The sequence below is a fragment of the Ammospiza caudacuta genome, chromosome 3, assembly GCF_027887145.1.
Source record: "Ammospiza caudacuta isolate bAmmCau1 chromosome 3, bAmmCau1.pri, whole genome shotgun sequence".
Classification (NCBI taxonomy): domain Eukaryota; kingdom Metazoa; phylum Chordata; class Aves; order Passeriformes; family Passerellidae; genus Ammospiza; species Ammospiza caudacuta.
This window is the reverse complement of record NC_080595.1, coordinates 30,011,505-30,024,965: the sequence shown is the minus strand read 5'-3', so window position 1 is coordinate 30,024,965 and position 13,461 is coordinate 30,011,505.

Here is a 13,461-nt window from a genome sequence, read left to right as displayed (position 1 = left end):
GCCGCCGCCGAGTCAGGATTCAGTGATTCAACAGCGATCGCCCTAATGACAACAGCCTCATAATATCTCCCCTAAATCCACAGTGAGTGCAGCGCTGAAACATTTTGTTTCGCTTTTCTATTGGTCTTCTGAGTGTCGTTGTGGCGTTGCCATGGCAGCCGCTGCCAATCACTGTCAGCCCTGCCAATCATTAAGGAGTACGTAAGGGAGGTTTTTACCACTTCGCCCAAATGCACGGGGGGGAGGGAAGCCGGGCGGTTGGTGGAAAAGCCTGGTTTGTTGTTTGGATTTTTTTTTTTCCTCCTTAATCTTTGCAACTCCTAATCTCAGCACTTCCCCTTCTCCCTGTCTCTCCCCCCTCCTTCTCCACACCCCTCCTAAATAAGGGATCAAATAATGCGAAAAGCAGTGTGCACATATTTGTTGAATGGGATGAGCAATTAGAGGGTGGAATATTATTGTGATCTTAACGAGCCTCGTTAAAGCTAAAGGAGATATGGGGGAAAAGTAAATGGGCCAGGCTGGGATACGCGTTCGGATAAAGGGCTCCTAACTGAGACAATTTACACATGATTTGCACGTAGTTTCACTTCATTCTGCCTATCTGAGCACTAATAGTGCCGGGGAAGAAAAGAAAGATGAGATCATTAGACCCATCCTCGCGCCGGTGACCCTCCCAGAAGCAGGCACATACAGTACAGGCTGGGTTTAGCCCTGCTTCACCCAGGAGTCTCTCCTCCCCGCTCCCGCTCCCTGCACCTCTCCGCGGAAGGAGGGATCCGCTGTGCGCCGAGTTCCGCGGCCGCTCCGCCGGCAGCCGCCCGGGGCGCCCAGCCCGGCTCCGCTCCGGCCGCCCGGCTCCGCCGCCGACCCCAGCTCGCTGCCTCCCCCGTCCCACTCCTCGCCTCCCCGCCCTCCCGCTCCTTCTCGTCTTCCCTTCCCCTCTCCTTTCTCTTCCTTCTCCCCACTTTGTTTTTCTTGTATTCTGGCTTTCCTCCTCCCACTCGCCTCACCTCCCCTCGCCCCTTCCTTTCTCCGGAGCCCAGAGACCTTGCGAGGTTGTTCCTCACCCCCGAATCCACCGGGGCTTTACACCGTACCTCTCCTTTTCCCCGCTAACTCTGCCCCCCAACTTGCAAGGCTCTCATACTGGGAAGAGGAAAGGGATGAGAGCCAAAGTGGTTTTGAGCTTTTTTAAAAAAAATATTCTTTTTTTTTTTTTTTCATTATGAAATTGGGAGCAGGGAAAATATCCGTAGTGGTGGTTTGAGTTCATCCCTCAGTAAAACACAGCTGGGTCGTCAGACCTTGCTACCATGCAACTATATTTATTATTAGGTATGTTGCTTTTAAGAAGATTTAATCAGCATCTTGAGCTGGTAACTCTTTTGTTTGGTTTCTGTAGCTATGGAAGTGTGATTTACAGAGATTTGTACGGGTCATGGACATCTTTCCAGACTTACTGTGTATATTTAGACAGGACTTTGCTTGGTGTTAAAAAGTGTATATTTTGAATAGGTTCACACACAGTAGCAAACAATACCGACATTGTAAAGGCATGTACAACGAGTATTGAAACGCAGCATCCAGACTTCAACTAATCTGCCCTCAATAAAGCTGAAATAATTATCCTAAGCCGCCTTTCTAGAAGAAAAATCATTCAGGAATTCAAAACTTTTTTAAAGATCTTTTCTGCATTCCGATGGAGATCGAGGGGTGAGGCTTGGAGCCCAAACTACTTTCAGACATCAATGGAGGGAAGGAGGGGGGAAGTGAGATATTACAATTAAAATGTGAAAACATAGCGTGACTTGCCCTATCCGAAGGATAATAATAATACTGCTATGGGTGGTAGAAGTTCTTTAGCTGCGCTCCAAACTGGTTGTGATCCTTTCACAGCGCACTCCTCGTGAAATAATTCTAAGTGGCAGATGAATAGGTCCGGTTGGAAGAACTGCTGGACTGGAAGAAGCTCGCTGTATGACACATTCATCTGATTTCCACTAAACTGTCATCGGTGTGCTACGTGGCTTCATAGTCCTAATGGAAATAATTCGCCCTCTTAATTTTTAGTGATCTGCTTAAGCACTTCTGTTAACAGACTTGGGGAAAACTTCTTTTCACCCTCCCACCTTCCCTGGCTCGTATTTCCAGTCATACAGCTAAGGAGGGAAAGAGACTTCTCAGCCCCTCTACAAATCGACTTGGAGGTATTAATTGGACAACAATATGTTTAGCCAAAGATTTTAATACACACACACACATACACAAAATCTTTTTCTTTGTAATCCTTTCCTTTTATGTAAAGGATTATAGAGGGGAGAGTGGGGGGAATTCCTGCGGGAGTTTCTTAATATTTGATTCCATTTTTCTTCGAGCTGCAAATTAAACTACCTTAACATGTATTTCCAGAATAACACGCAAACCGTCTCTGTTGTTTTGGGTTGGGTTTTTTTTTTTTAAATCTCAAGGACTATCATATACTGGTCGTTCGGCTTTAGGTTGCAACCCCTCTATTAGTATTCCTGATGAATTTCTGAAAGCTTCTACATATATTCTTTCTTTCTCTCTCTCTCTTTTCCTTCAGCTTCCTCCCCCCCCTTTTTTTTTTACCTTTCTCCCCACCATACAAAAACATGTAACAACTGCATTTCTGGCGAAAATCTTTCTTCCACAATATCCTTCCTTGGGGTATTTTAATGCGTGTATTCTGTGTGCGTGTGTATTTACTACCAAACAAACCCACAACCCTGTCTATCAGCTAGCACCAAGGTCTTGCTGAAGCCCAGTCTCCTCTCTGTGCCGCCAGGTCCAGCACGGGAGCTCTGCCGGCCAGAGGCTCTTACGAGGACGGAGCCGCATCCTCAGGCGTTCCCGCCGCTCCCGCGCTGCAGACGCGGCTCGCCGAGGCTCGGTGGTGGCCAGCCAGACCTCGGGGAGCAGATCCTGCTCTTGCCCAGCGCGGCCGGGGATTCAGCGCTCCCCTAAGCCTGTTAGGGACACACTCTCATGTCCTGAAATGTGCAAGCAGATAATTGTTGGCGCTCCAGCTTTGTGTGAGGAGGCCAGGGTGTAAATGGCTTTTAATGACTGCAGCTGCTGGCTGAAAACTGTCAATGGGATCGGCTAATACCGAGCCCGGACCCGCCGGGCGCCCAGCCGCAGCCGCAGCCGCCGCCGGGGGGAGGGCGCGGAGGGGCGCGGAGCGGAGCGCAGGAGCGCAGGAGCGGCGGCGCAGCGGGGCGCCCCGGCGGGCGCGGAGCCGGGCGCGGTCGGCGGCGACGGCGGCGGACGGGGCCGGGCAGCGGCTGCCCTCTCGGCCGGGGAAATCCTTTCCGGATCCTGTAAGTTTGTTACGGGCGGGCGGAGGTCCCGCGGGGCAGCGCCCGGGGGTGCGCGGCCTCCCCTCCGCCCCCGGCCCTTCCCCACCCACCGCCGCGCTGGGGCCCGGGGTCCCTGTGCCCCGGCCATGGCCGTCCTCTCCAGGCCGGGGAACCTGCCGTCCGCTCCCAGTCAGTCTTACTCGGTCCCGCATGATTTATTGTTTCAGCTGCTGGAATGACATGCGGCTCTGCAGGGCAGGGGAGCAACCCTCCCCTTCTCCCCAAAAACCTCCCCCTAAACAAACCCGGGCCAGCCAGGGCTCTGTCCTGGAGGGAGCCCCGCGAAGTTGTGTGCGTGTGTGTGTGTCGGGCTGCCAACCTGAAGGACTTTTCTGGGGAGAGGAAGGGAAGCAGGGAGAGAAGCTCTTTTATTTCACTGCTTGTTTTGATGGTCGCTCCCAGGAGGCTGCGATTTTCTGCTGCCTAGTTAGTGCCCCTTAATCCTGACTCGGGAGTGACTCAGTCAACGCTTGCGAGGGCTGATTATTTTTTTTTTTAATCGGGGGAGGCAGTGGTTCAGACGGGGCCGGGGCGTAGCGGTCGAGGTACCGGCGAGAGGAAAATGCAGCACTGCGGCCGCGGCGAGGGGGAAGCCAAGGGGGGGAGAAAGGGAGAGCCGGGGGCAGGTAAAGGAGAACCCATCGCGTTGGTCTCGTCAGGCTTTTAATGTTATTAATACAATGATATAACTGCATTTTTGTCAGTCTGCAAGGGCAAGGGCTGACAAATTTGCACGGATGCTATCTTTAAAAACACATCTATATTCCTCCTTCCTTCCTTCCTTTCCTCTTTCTTTCTTCCTCTCTTTCTTTAGTCACGATTTCCCGGGATAAATGAATGCGCATTTGATGGGTGTGTAAGATGTGGCCCATCCGGCTGGCGTAACAGAGCTCTGTGGATGCGGTGCGTGCTGTACCGGCCGTGATAACAAACAAGTGGCAAGTGATGTTTTTTTAGTTGCTTGGATTGGCTTAAGAAGTCGAGGGGGTATTTAATTAGTGGTCCAAAATACTGCCTCAGCTTCCAAGCTAAACTTCCGGGGACCCCTCTCACGCTTTATTTTGCATAAACACCGAGGCTGGATGAGGGAAAGGTGAAATACCAACAATTTTAAAATTAGTTAAAAAAAAAAAAAAAAAAAAGGAAAAGTGAGAAAAGGAATGCAGCTCGCCTCCGCCGTGAGGTGACGGCTTGGGAAGCAGAAAACTTTCCCGAGGAGGTGAGGAAGCCGCAGCCGCCTCCGGCTGGGCTGCTTTCCCCCATCCCTCTGGGTCTGCTGGCAGCTCCCGCCAGTCGAAAGTTACCTGCTCCGCAGCAGCAGAAGCCGTGCAGTCGCCTGAATTAAACACAACTCTTAATGATGTAGCATTATCAACAAGGGACACTTGATTGACTGATCTAGGTATGATATATGTGCTTGGCGTCTAAATTAAATATTAAGTGAAATACTTAGCTCTAATTAGAAATCGTAACCTAGCGATGAAAACTTGAAGAAACAAATTGCGGGGGGAGGAGGGGACAGGCTTTAAACGCTGCGGAGAGGAAAGTAGCGGTGATGTGTACAGAGTCTGACATATTAGCAACAAGCAGCAACTTCGAAATGATTGACGTGTCATTAAAGCCATCAGGCTGATTTTAATAAATCTTCAAGGAAAAAAAAGGAAAGAAAAGCGAAGAAAAGTGCGGAACCTAGCAGACAGGTTATTTATTAATCGGCGCATTAAATCCGAGAGAAACACAATTAGAATGGCGGAGAAGGAGGGAAGGCGGGGGGAAATCTGTTGACGAATTCAGCAAATAAAGGTCCGTAAAACAGCGACCATCCAGCTCGGAGCTTCTCTGGGAGATGGAGATGTCAGAGCCAGATGCCTTCTCCCCCGAGTGTGCCTTCCCAAGGTAAACAAGCACACAGTTGTCTCAACTTTCTCCTTTAATACAAAGTTCCTGGTGCGACGGAAAATTTGAATATTTTATCAGTCTCTTGTAGTGACCCTCATTAGGTGGGCATCCTGCTAAGGCCTTGGCGTTACAAGAAAGCTGCCCAATCAGAGCATTTGCACGCCTTGTTAGCGATGGTTAATGAAGCTTCCCCATGCACTCAAAGAAAGGCCCCCTCGATGTAGATTTACCTTATGTCAACTCGTTACTTCTAATGAATCGCATCAAAATTCTTCCCTGAATGGGGCCGAGGCGCCCGGACCGGGATCCCCTCCCCGCCCGGCGGAGCCCACCCCTGCCACCGCCGGCACTTTAGCGGAGAAGCCGGCCCCGAGGTGACCAGGCGCAGCTCGGCGGTGGGGAGGGGGACACGGGGCCGAGGGAGGGACGGCGCGGAGAGCGCGGCCGGCGGCGGCGGGGGCAGCGCAGCCCGCGGGGGGAGAGCTCGGCCCGGCCCGGCCGCGGAGGCTCCGCTGCCGGCAGGTACGCGCTCGCCGCTCGCCTCTCATTTCCAGGCTCCCCCCCACCCCAACCCCCCAGCTCCCCGTCCCTCCGGGCTGGCATTTTAAAATCAATTAGTATTTTCAATTCTTGAGGTGAATTATTCAAACAAATGTTTGGGAGACCCTGAGGGAGAATTTGGCCGTGACAAAAGGTTTGATTAGCTTTATTTCCCCCCAAAAGCAACAAAGGCGTAGGGCTGCGAGAACAATCCGCTACATCAGGGCATGTTCAATTAAATGAAAGTCATTAGCTTCGCCGTGAAAGCACTACCTTTAAAATCAGATGGGGCGGGCGGGAAGGGGGGAGTGGGTGTACTCTGATAATTGTGGCTGGAGGATTTAACACTCCCCCTCCCCCTATACACACAAAGCCCTCCAAAAAGAAGAAGAAGGGAGGGCGGGGGGGACCCAAACCCAACACTTCACCCTTTGGAAATTTGTGCTCAGTCTAAACAATAGGAAGCCCATAATGCAGATTATAACACTCACTGACTCGAATCCATTATCTGCCCTCCACACTGTCTATATATTGATTTCCATATACTTTCTATTGCTCTCAATGACTGAGCAAAGCTCCAGTTAAGAGCCCGCGACACACAGGAGCGCTGCTTGAACTACATCTCACCAATACAAGCCGGAGCCGGTTGTAAACACGAAATGCTCCCACTTTCCCGGTGTAGCTGCGAACAAGCACACTAGCACCCCTCCAGCCCCGCAAGGGAGCCGGGCAGAGCCGGTGGCTGCCCCGGGCCCCCTCCGGCCGCGGGGAGCGTGCGGGTGTCCCCCGGAGCCGCGGCCGGGAGCACGCCCGTGCCCACGGGAGGGATCCCGGGCTCCCCGTCCCGAGAGCGGGGCCGCAGGCGGGGAAGGGGCTCTGGGTCCCCGCGGGGCGGGCAGAGCCGGGGGCTCAGCTCCCCGCCCGTGGCCCTCGGCCAGCAGCCCCTCTGCCCGAGACCTGAGCTCTTAATGAGGGATGGCGGTGGTTTCCTTAACTTTGGGAGCCAACAGAGCAGAACTTTCCCAAGGCAGGATGCTCCGGACGGTAAGTTTGATATTTAGATTAAGATCACTTCCTCACGGGCTCCTGCGGTGTGCGTGCGGGTATGTGAATGTGAGGAAGAGGAGGAGAGGGAGCAAGCTCAGCTCCAAGTGACCATAAGAGAGAGAAGGAACCACCAAGAGCACGACTTGATTTTTTTGGGGAAGCGCTCTTGAAGGGAGGTGTGCTGGGAGCAGGAGGCCGCCGAGGCTGAGGCGGGGAGCTCAGTCCAGCTGCCCCTGTCTCTTCGCAACCTTCCTCCGCAGGGCATCGCTCCAGGCGGAGGGCAAGCAGGTATCGAGAGGGTTAAAGTGCCGGGAGAGAAGTAGAAATTTGGAAGCGAATATGTGTTGGGGGGAGGGGGAGTAAAGCGGTTATTCTGCTGCTGTAAAGACCCCAAATAATCCACTTGGAACCTGTATAGATCGGAGAGATCCGGGACAGCGTCTTAAATGGTCACATCTCTCCCCCTCCCCCCCCCCCTTTACTTTAATGAAGATTGTTAATTTGCTTCGAGGCAGTGCTCTGGGTTGATAAGTCCTCCCCAGCTAATATGTTAAAGTTAAAATACCAGCAGGTGCAAATTCACTCTACTTAAGGCTATAAAAATAATGCCTAAATTCAAGAGCACAAGAAGTCAGCCTTTGTATTGTGATTTATAAAAGGGAAATTGCGCTATACATAGCCAACTATTTACCAAAAAAACCCAACCCCCAAAGCCCTGAAAGTGCTAAACTCTTCTTAATGATGCCGAAGGTGAAGTTGTTTCATATTGGACAAAATGGGAATTATTCTTTGTCATGTAAATCACTCTTCACTTGACCTCAGGTTAGAGGATAATGTTCATTCTTAGTTCACACTAAAACTTATTTAAATTAGAGAGCCTGAAGAATCATTTCACCAAATCCGTGTAATAAAGTGAAGAGGACTTAGGGATCTTCATTCAAAAAACCCATGGGTTAGGAACGTGTACTTTAAAAATTGGTATTTGCCGCAAACCTCGAGGATTAGGGAGTTTTTATTTAATCAAGTTATGCTCCTTGGATTTCCTGAGAAATGTGTATATAATTTCGAGTAACAAGATTAAAAGAATGGAAAAGATATGAATCAAAGGAGCTATAGATACACAAAAGATCTCCAAGTAACAATTACTGTAATACATATTTTAAAATAGGAAAAGAAATGAAAAGATATTGAACAATTGGGTAAAACAGAAATGAAGGTTTGATAAAGAAGATGCAGCTTGCGGTGCTATTTCATTCCATAAATATACTTTTGGCGTGGAGTGACAGGATGTGTTATTTTGACACAAAATGAAAGCGTTACTGCAGATACAGAGACACAGATATACACGAAGACAGCTGTATACACTCATTTATAAATTAGTGGGTGCACGTGGAAGGAAATCTGAGCGTCTCTACTTTCCAAAGCAGCGCTGAAAAATATCCCATAGGTGAGGTACCGGGCTGAGGTAGGTTTAATATTGAAGCGCTAGAGATTATTGGAAATCAAATAAAAATTCGACAGGCACAGACCCATTAGAGGATTTAGTGGTGAGGAGGGAGAGATTTTCCAGGGCTTTTGTTGCTAATGTTTCAATGCTAGGCGCTAACTTTAAGAAAAGTGTCAGTAGAATAACAAATTGAGGGCATGAAAGGCCACGGAGAGAAAGCAAGCAAGGATGCTCTTGACTTCTTAGCAGTTGCTTAGAAAGGATCTCGAGCTTAATGTGGGGACTCAATCAGCGGCGAGCACAAAGCTGGGCACGGCGGAGTTGGGCTCAGCACGTGCACTCTGCTCGAGTCGCTCAGCGAGCGCCGGGCGGGGCGGGGGTGGCCGCGGCCGCGGAGCCCCCGGGGCAGCGCCCCCCGCACCGGGCAGCGCCCCCCGCACCCCGCACCGGGCAGGGCCCCCCGCACCGGGATGTGCCCCCCGCACCGGGCAGCGCCCCCCGCACCCCGCACCGGGCTGTGCCCCCCGCACCGGGCAGCGCCCCCCGCACCCCGCACCGGGCAGCGCCCCCCGCACCCCGCACCGGGCTGTGCCCCCCGCACCGGGCTGTGCCACCCGCACCGGGCAGAGCCCCCCGCACCGGGCAGCGCCCCCCGCACCGGGCTGTGCCCCCCGCATCCCGCACCGGGCTGTGCCCCCCGCACAGCGGGCAGCGCCCTCCCCTCCCGCGCCCGGCCCCGCGCTGCCGCCGCGGGTGCGCACACCGCGGGCACACCGCACCGGGGGCTGCGCTGAACCCGGGCCCCTCTTTCCCTCCGCGGCAGGGCGGGGAAAAGCCGCCTGCCCGGGACAGGCGCGGGGGCCGAGATGGGGGACTGGATAGAGCGCGACTTGTCCCTTTCCTGGAGCGCCAGCAGTGGGTTTTGTTAAAAGGCTCTGTCATCAAATTCCGTCTTTCTGCGAGAAACAGACGATTTTAAAGCCCGTCTGTAGAGATTTTTAACAGCTTAACGAAATATCAGAGATAAGGGAAACCTGGGAGATGCTCCCAGGACATCAGACCTTAATGTGCTCCTTCAGCGGAGGAGGGAGCTCCATTCTGTTCCCTGTACGTATTATACTGCAGACAGGGTTCGATATATACTCTATTTAATCTTGCTCTGTGACAGAGCTGTTTAAGTGTATACCATGCCTACGTTCTTTGTATCAAGACCAAAAGGATGCATTGTTGAAAGAAAACTATTCAAAATCTTTCATCTGATAGAAACGATCCAGCAACTGTGAGGCAGCTACAGCACAATGGTTCTGTCTGCATAATAGGTATCTCATAAAAATACAGCATGTCATTGCAACAAAAAGTTAAAAGTCTTAAATGCATCCATCTTATATATTGCATGAAGTCAATAATATTCTAACCTCTCCTGCACCCCGCCATTAAATGGTACACGGCACTTTAAAATCGAGGGCATTGTGATTGAAATCCCAGTCTCTAGCAGAGAAAGAGGGGAGCAAGGTAAGTTAGCGAGGACCATTACGGATGTAATGACCTCAGGGTAAATATTCATTAGGAAGAAGGGATTCCTCTTCTAATACCCAGTCTATTTTCTTTGGAATGCAACATCACGGAGAATAATGTGGTAGCAAGTCCCAAGATTTAAAAGGAGATTATTACCAAGTGTGTTGAGAAGAGTTTGGGAGATCCTTTTTTTTTTTTTCCCCCACACACACTTTTCTCAAGTGGGACGCAAATGCCAAGAATAGCAATTTTAAAAATCACCTTTCTAATTTTATTCGGAAAGCTAGAGAAGCTTGCTCCTTGCTTAGCCCCCGGCAGCAGAAAGAAGAGAACATTTAAGCAGCTCGGTGAGCAGCCCTGCCTCTCTTTTCCCTTGGTAGGTGCACTTAGACGGCGGCAAGAGAGCCCGCACCCCCCCGGGGACAGAGTTTGCCTCCTGAACCACACTTCTCTTACTGAAGAACAGCAGCTCCGACCTCCACACCAACCGGGACTGCCGCTTTGAAGTAGCTGCGAACAGTGCTCCCGTGTCTCAACATGGTCACGTAGGAGATTTGAGCCTTTTAATTTCCAGACACAAGGAATAACTCCCTCGGAGCGCCGGGCTGGCTTAGGTGGTCGATTGCTGGGTGTTTTGGTCAGAGTTCTTGATTTATTTTTTTTCTTTCTAATAAGACAGCGAGGGAAGATGGGGTAGGGTTCCCCGGCAGACACAGAAGCCTGAAGGGGAAGAGAAAGCCTGGCCGGGCACATTTGGCCGCGGGGACCTGCCCGAGCGGCTCTGCTGTCCCGGCGGGATGGCGGCCGGGCCCGAGCCCCGGCCCTGCGCGGCAGCCAAGGGCGCGTCGCCCGGTGTGACCTTCAGGGAGCACATTTCCACTGCTGAGCACCGGGAAAAGGGCTCCTCTCGCTCGCAGGCGCCATGTTACCGCCGGGAGCCGGGGCTGGGCCGGGGGAGGGCGGGTGCGCGGTTAGTGAGTTTTACGCAGTTGTTAATTCAGACTGGACGCGCACTCCATAAAAAGAGGAAAAAAAAAAAAAAAAAAGAGTACTTTGGGATTATTCTTTTCTTCTTAGCTCCCCCTGCTATCCTCCCTTTTCCAGCTCCCCTCGAGGGGATGCGCTTTGTAACACTGATGCCTGCTCCGGGACCCTCCGGAGCATCCTCCCCCTCCCGCCCGCTGGAAAAGGGGGTGATCCCCGAGGGCTGTCACGGACTGTCACGGGGACCCTGCCCAAGGCCCCGACACTCGCCTTGCCGGGGGCCCCAGGCACCGCCGGCAGCGCCCGGGAGCGCCCAGCTTCCCCCATCCTGCTGCTAGCCGGGGAGGGACTGGGAAAACTCCCTCAGCCTCGCTGCCTGTTAGCGCTGGGAAGGCTATGAGGCTCAAAATCAGAAAACACTCCCAACACCTCTTTTCCCCCGTGCAAAATTGTTTCCTAAGCAGTGAGTCTGCACTTTGCTGAGCTCTCTGCTCCCTCACTTCTCACAGAGACCTGCTCCTTAGTCAAGGCGCTCTTTTGTCTTTCCCCCTGCTTTTTTTTTTTTCTTCTTATTGTGAGAAAAACTAACCAACCCCACCCAGAACCCGACAACAACAACTTCTGTAGCTGCGCAGAAGTGGAGGAAGCAGCGCCGCGATCGCGGCAGGGCACAGAGAAGCCGGACAGAGCCGCTCCTCCCCTGGGCCGCAGGGCCGGTGCCGTCCCAAGGATTCAAGTCCTCTCAGGATTTGGGAACAAAGGCAGCCCAGCCCAGCTCCGCCACGCACGAATCTCCATTGTAATCCTGGGCTTATCCTTTCCCCCCCCTCCCTTTCTTCATTTGCCCTGTTTTCCAGCCTGCGGTTCCTGAAGGTCAGATGGAGAGGTCATAGCTCTGCATCCCCTATAAATAGATTTTGATATTTAGACAGCTATTGCTACTCGATATTAACTTACAGGATAATGGCGAGAGATACCGTATGCGCTGAACCTGTTATTCACGAGTGAGCAGCATCTGTCGAATACAATTCTCGTCTTTTTGCCCTGTTTGGCTGTAGCACACATCAATAGGGCGAAGGACGTCTTGAGGCTGGGGCAGGGACGGGGAGCAGGACGGCTTTGCGGGGGCAAAAGTTGCGAGTACAGTGCTGAAACTCTACGAGGACTTAGAGAGTTTAAGTCAGGAGCCAGGTCGGTGCAGACCGGCTCTGAGCAAGTGCAGGACCCATTCAAGAGCGACAAAGATTCCAGCGGGCTTTTGACGCTTCACATTAAAATATAATGAATGCTGCTGAGGTGGAAGGGTCTCCCCTCAGCACATTCGCAGCCCGATTTCCCCTATTTCTGACTTTTAAAATCATGGGTTCCAGGTGGATCTGGACCAGAGGCTCAGAGCTCACCACTAACCCTTTCGCTGTTTACAGAGTGTTCAAGAGAAGGCAAGGTATTCAAATGTGGGCTATACTTTGAAGGGAACACTAAGAGTTCTCATTTCCTTTTCACAGAGCATCCCCTCTTCTGGCTGTTCCCAAATCCTTCTCTGCCTTTCGCCACCTGCGAGGCAGAAAGGCCTTTACACTCCTAGGTCCTCCGTCCTGGGTGCCGGCACTTTACTTGGCAGTGCGATTAAAATGAAATTCACGGCCGGGACCGTGGCTGGAGCTTCAGGGCAAGCCCCCCCGCAGCCGGGATGCGCTGGTCGGGGTCGGCCAGCGCTTTGGGAGCTGGTGGAACTGGCGGGCAGCGGCCGAGGCCGTGCCCCGCGGGACGGGGAGAGGAGTCCGGCCAGGATAAAAACACCATTTCTCCCTCGTTGTGCTGGCTCACGCGTGGGTCCTGCTCCTTCTGCAAAACGATTCCCCTTATCGCTGTCGAGACCGCGGCTCTAGAAACTAGTTGTGATCAAGATCCTGTGTAGCAGGAGCGGGAAGTGCGGAAGCGTTTCCATCAGCTTACCTGGGCATGGAGGGAAGGGGGGCCGATTGTGTGTGGATTTTGAGGTTAAAAAGAGGTAACCTGGGGAAGGAGAGGGAGGAAAGGCTCTGAGTGGCTTAATTTAATCAATAAAATGTCTGAAATAGTTGTCGAGATTTGATTTTCGCCTTTGCTGGTTTAACTTGCCCTGTAATGCTCATGTGTAACATCTGGTACTGCGCGTGTACAGCTGCGCTTTGGGGGTGGTGTGCGCTTTATTTTGAGAGAAGGGATAATTGCCAAGGAAGAGAAAAAGAGGCAGTTTTAAGATGCTGCGACTTCCTAGAGCCTTGCGGGTTTACAACCAGCTCGGCAGCAGTGAAACAAACTTGCTGTCAAAGTTTACCGACGCTCAGTGAGGAGGAGCGCATCTCGCCGCCCGGCAGGGGACCCGGGGGCTTTGTTCCGCGGGGAGCGAAGCCCCGGGAGCTGCCAGGGCTGCCCGCTGTCCCCGGGCGGCAGGCAGGCTGGCCGGAGGGCTGGCGGAGCGCTGTCCCGGCCGGGCAGTGTCCCGGGTTCTCTCCCGGGCCGGCCCGGGGCAGCCGAGCCGCGCTCCGCCCGCCGGGAGAGGTGGCGGCGCTTGTGCCCACCGCCCGACGGAAGGGGCAGACGCGACTTTTCTGGGTGTTTGTATGGCTCGCCTGCGAGGGAAGGCGCCGTCTCTTCCCCCCC